General features: G+C 33.8%; 1 pseudogene; it reads right to left on the reverse strand.

Annotated features, from left to right (window-relative positions):
- Nucleotides 1–805: 805 nt before the first annotated feature.
- LOC133178497 (uncharacterized) lies at nt 806–3963 on the reverse strand (annotated as a pseudogene).
- Between the last annotated feature and the right edge of the window lie 1815 nt (nt 3964–5778).

Genomic DNA, 5778 nt, shown 5'->3' on the forward strand with positions numbered 1-5778 from the left:
TAAATATGGCGGAGAATTTAGGTCATTTTTATATATATACATATCATATCGGTACGCTGTTTTGTGTCATTTTCTCTTCATAAAGCCTGTTAATAATTGATATCTTCAGTTAATAACAAGTCTTATTGTCAGTACAATTTATTGTGAAACTTATGCGTTGATTGTGTCTAAATGTGTGTTATTTGTTTGTAGTTTTTACCCTCTTCCGAGAGGTCTGCGAATAAAGCATAACTTCACAAAATGATTACCCTAATTTAATGCCATTTCTGGCAGGGGGTAAGTGTGCATTGACCGTCTATGAGATATTGTATCTGTAAGATAAATACAAGTATTCTATTTGTCATAATCCCACTGGGGGACGTGGAAACCGGTCCTTCGGATGAGATCGTATAAACCGAGGTCCCGAGTCGCAGTAGGTGCTGGCACGAAAAAGATCCCTCACTGCTCAATGGCCGTATGTGCCGAGTGTAGGACAAAATTTGCAGCTCTCCACCGGCAAGTGGTGGCGTCTCCATATGAGAGAAAAATTCTCAAGAGGGACGTTAAACAACATACAAACAAACAAATGAATCTATTTGTCATACCCATTAACCGTTTAAGAAATAGTCCAGCAGCCCTTTTCACAAAAAGTCTTACGACCAAGATAAAAAATTGATAACTCCATCATTTTTTGTTCTATACAAATATAAGTTTTTTCTTAAGATATTATTCACAAGGTAATATAATACAATAGAAGTAGAAGATTTTGGGTGACTTATTACAGCTAAGATAACTCTTGGAGAAAGGGAAAATATTTATCTTATTTCTAAGATTTTTTGTGAAATGGGCCACAGTTGTTAAAGTGATGTGACCACGACTCTCCGTTTTGTTCAAATTTTATGTAAATTCTGCCATCGTAGGTCCAAAACCTTTGTATAATTTTAGCATTTTTGGCTTGGATAATTTTGGACTAGATTGTTTGTCTGTACTTGGCGAGATCTTTTTGACGAATATTTTATCTACTTTGTTTTTGAGTTATTTTTGGCACTATATACTTTGTTAATGATCTTCCAGCTTCTGAATTTGCATTTTGTTATTTTGAGTTGGACTTCCAATCCGATGTGAGCGATTTTTGTCATCCGAAGTTATGGAAACTCCCATTCCTGCACATACTTTAATTACCATAGCATCTATATCGGTGAACAACTCCTCCTCTTCATTTGACCCTGGTACTGGTATGGATATGGAATGGTAATGATGTTCTTCGTCCATATTGCTCTAGATTGTCTGTCCACATTCAAGATTATCTACCATCTGTTTGAGTTCAGAGTTGAGTGTTTTACAATTTTTATTTGTTTATTTTGTTCTTCAATGTCTTTTTGTTCTATTATGGAGCTGTAGATTGGTTGTATACAACTTTGACTTTGAACTATTACCTGAATGTGGGGAGGGGGGGGGGGGGTAATTGCTGAAGCAATCAGAGGAGCAAAAGCCCCCATGAAAGCTTGACTGTTTATAGCTTTGACAATGAGATAGTGTATCTCACCCATACAGAAATTGAGGAATCAAGATTTTTTGTGGGTCTGGAGAAGATGAGTTAAACCTTTGGAAGCTGAAGTCGAGAGTGTGGAGGAGGGGTTTTGTTTGTTGATGGTGTATTTTGCAGCCATTCCAGATGATAAGTTTGAAACATCTGGTAATGATGAAGATGACGTTATATATCTTCGTGAAGATAAATGCTCTGTAAAACTTAATTCTACAGACCTTTTACATTTATAGTGTCAAGGGCACTATGTGGAACCGAAATTAGATGGTGAGTGGAGCTCACTGGACTGGACGTATGTCACCATATCTTTATAATACTGCCACATAATACATGTATGTACATACCTCTACTCGATAATAGCTCTTTGTAATACTGACACATAAAGCAGTGTACATACCAATTCTCGATAACTTGGCTCTTTGTAATACTGACACATAATGCAGTGTACATACCTTTTCTGGATAACTTGGCTCTTCTTCATAGTACTGAATTCGTGAGGTTTCCTCAAATTCCATCGAATTAACTTTGTTACCCAGTACTAGAATCAATATAAAGATTAAAATCAGTCCTGAAGATTATATGAGCAGAATATATAAATACCCATAAGGCCACAACTGAATTTACACATACTTACACTGCAAAATGTGCCACGTATGTATCACGTACGTTAAACGTATGTGATACGTATGTGACTTCACGTACGTATCACATGAAAAAAAGCACCACGTACGTAAAACGTACGTTTTCACACGTATGAATATCATGCGTGACACGTACGTTAAACATATGTATTGACTACCATATGTTACACACACGTTGGACACGTACGTTATTCATACGGTTCACGTATGAACAACGTATGTGTGCAACGTGTGTGTAACGCATGTTTTGAGAAACATGCGTTTAACGAATAATAAATGAACTGCTCATATGATAAATGTATAAGTACCATACACTGAACATTTTTTTTCACATACTGTAAACAAAGGTGAAACAAAAGTGATTCAATTCATGCATTTTACATTAATTATTAATTTTCTTCAAAGGCTTATTTTCTTTTCATCTGTTGAATGATCCACATTTTGAAGGTACATATCTGGATATCCTTCACCTCAAACTTCCTGATCCTTATTGCTCTTTAGGCAATCACAACAAAAGACATATTGAATCTAAGCCAAATTTAATGTTGAATTTTTTTAACATCAATCTATTCTTCTGTAATTCCCTTTTATCTGTAAAGAAAAAGAAAATATTAAATGAATTTGCATAAGGAAAAACACAATTTTTTTCTGATCAATATTATTTTCCACATATAACTCCTGGTTGATTCCCTATAGAAATAAAATATAGAGTCGAATAACTACAGTTTTTTTTCAGTATTAATAACCTTGGTCGTTTAAACAAGACTTTTCACAATCCTCAAGTATCTACCTTATAATTCTCTACTTGACAAATTTAAAATTGAAGTATTGCGAGTGAACTCAGAAAATAAAACTTGTTCATCATAGTTATGAACTTAGTTTGTTTGCTTTAAACTCAGGAGGAGCATTCTATAGATTTTCAATGAATCGATTCATAATAACACTATAACACTATATAATCAATGAAGCCCTGCCCTAACACCTGAATCACTTAAGGATATCCGATCCTCAGCCAGGAAGGATAACTCTTAAATTCATTATTTTATTTTAAAAATCTCAAAATGAAGCCTGAAATTGAGATCTTTTCATGCAACAATTTTCATTTTATGCATCCTAATATGATTCAAGGTTCTTTGAAGTCTTAGAAACGGTTTTGTAAAACGTTGATATTTGTACCCCATAAAAGAAAAAAAAATTAATTCATTTTTAGAGAAATTGAATTTCCTTTAGTCTAGCATTAGATACGACTGCTCATCAGCATGATTTGAAATTAGATGTGATCTGTGATTTCTAGCAAATGATAGCACAAGCTTTTTACACTATGTATTATATGACAATTGAAGTAAAAAGAGGAACTAAAATACTCTATAAGCATAAAAAAATACAATTTTTCTCCAAATGCCTGGATACCTATATTTTTCTATCCTAAATTATATTTGGTGACCAATGTTCAATTAGAAAATGCATAGCTGGTGTTTTTATTCGCATTTCTTAAAAATATATTTGATATCCGATAATTTTCCCTACATAATATGCTTAACTATAATGATGAACTTTAAAGAAATTCCATGGGTAAATTCACGTTACTATGTGAAATCGGAGACATATTTGTGAGCATTTTCAATTAATTAAAAGCTGATTTTCAGAACCTGAGGATCGGACTACCTTAAATTACCCTGGGGCCATGAATTTCATAATTTTAGTAGAAGACTCAATGCTCATTACAATCATGCTAACAGTGTTTCTTGATGTCCAGGTTAAAAGAAATTGCATTAATTTTGATGGTTTTACCTCCATCCCTTAGGCCCCAGGGGGAGCAGGGACCATGAAATTCACTACTTTTGTTTCCATTCACCCACAGATGCTTTATTCATTTATGCGAAAATTGGTCAAAATTACATGTAGTTCAGCAGTTTTAGAGAAACTGAAAATGTTCAAATGTTACCAAACAATGCACAGTAAACGACGATGGACAACAAGAGACCCACGGGCCAGATCACATACCTGAGCACATTGGTTAGGAAAAAGGGACAAATCAGTTCAGTATTGAAAAGTTTTTTTTTGGGGGGGGGGGGGTTGAACTACATGAGGATGCTTCCATATCAATATAACATATGGTTTTGTCATTCTTGAGCAGAAATTTTTTACAGATTTTTCCCTACATATTCCTTTGTAAAAACTTGATCCCCAATTACGGTCCCTCCCTACCCCCAGGGTTCATGATTTGAACAAAATTGAATCTACACTACTTGATGATGCTTTATATAAACATGACTAATCTGTTCTTGAGAAGATTTTTTCCTATATATTCTTATGTAAAACTTTGATCCCCCATTATGGTCCAACCCTATCCCCAGGGGATCATGATTTCAACAAACTTGAATCTACACAACCTGAAGGTGCTTCCACTTCAAAATGACTATTCATGGCTTTGCTATTCTTGAGAAGAAAAATTTTAAAGTTTTTTCCTATGTATTCCTATGTAAAATATTGATCCCCCATTGTGGCCCCTCTCAACCTCTGGGGGGTCATGATTTGAACAAACTTGAATCTACACTACCTGATAATGCTCCCTTATCAATATGACTAAACAAGGCTTTGCTGTTATTGAGAAGAAGATTTTTAAAGATTTTTTCTTATATATTCCTATGTAAAACTTTGATCCCCCATTGTGGCCCCAATCTACCCCCGGGGCTCATGATTTAAACAAATTTGAATTTACACTTTTACATACTAGGTATGCAGACTACAGACAAAATGTGATCAGAAAAGCTCACTTGGGTTTTCAGCTCAGGTGATCTAAAAACAGATAGCAATAGGTCATGACTGACTCAGCTTACCTAATTAGTTAAAACATTTTTTTTGTGATTACATGTAAGTCAGCTCAGGTGCAAAATATTGCTTATCACTGATATAAATACAACAGTAAAATTTTAGACATAACCATATGTCTGACAATTAAATTCTATATAATAATATAACTTACCCTCAACATAAATCTTTCATAGCTTGGCATGGACCTATATGCTTTTGTGTCTGTTCAAAGTGTATACTTTTTGTCCTTGAAGTAAAAAAGAAAATATATGTTAAAAAAATTGCTTTTCAGACTTGTAAAGCCAAACAAACAAGATGAAAAATTACTTATTTTACTGATAATATTTAACATTTTCTCCTCTTGTGATTGAAATGTAATGCACATCATTACATGATATATATGTAATTGCAAGTCTAAAAGCTATGGGATCAGAAAATCTGATTTCTTTTTAAAGGGTATTACCATAATGCTGGTTTAACTTTCAGAATCTGTTTTTGAAGTCCAGACTTGGCATTTAGGTGTTTGACATAGGAGATGTCAGAGCTTCAGCCACCATCCTGGAGTGTACATTTAAAATCACATAAAAAAATCGCAATCTCAAAATACATTATTTATATTCATAAGGACTGTATGAAAAAGACATCTGAAAAATAAGTGTTACACCCTAATTGCCCTAAAAGACAATTTATATTTCCTCTATATGTTTTGTAAAGAAATACATTGAGTGGGTGTCCTTCAAGGGTTTTAATATTTGCATCTTATTGGTATATGCTAAAAAAATTCAGTTACAGTAAATA

This window comes from Saccostrea echinata, unplaced genomic scaffold (assembly GCF_033153115.1).
Source record: "Saccostrea echinata isolate AGI-Se365-2 ecotype Australia unplaced genomic scaffold, CSIRO_AGI_Sech_v1 ptg000003l, whole genome shotgun sequence".
NCBI lineage: Eukaryota > Metazoa > Mollusca > Bivalvia > Ostreida > Ostreidae > Saccostrea > Saccostrea echinata.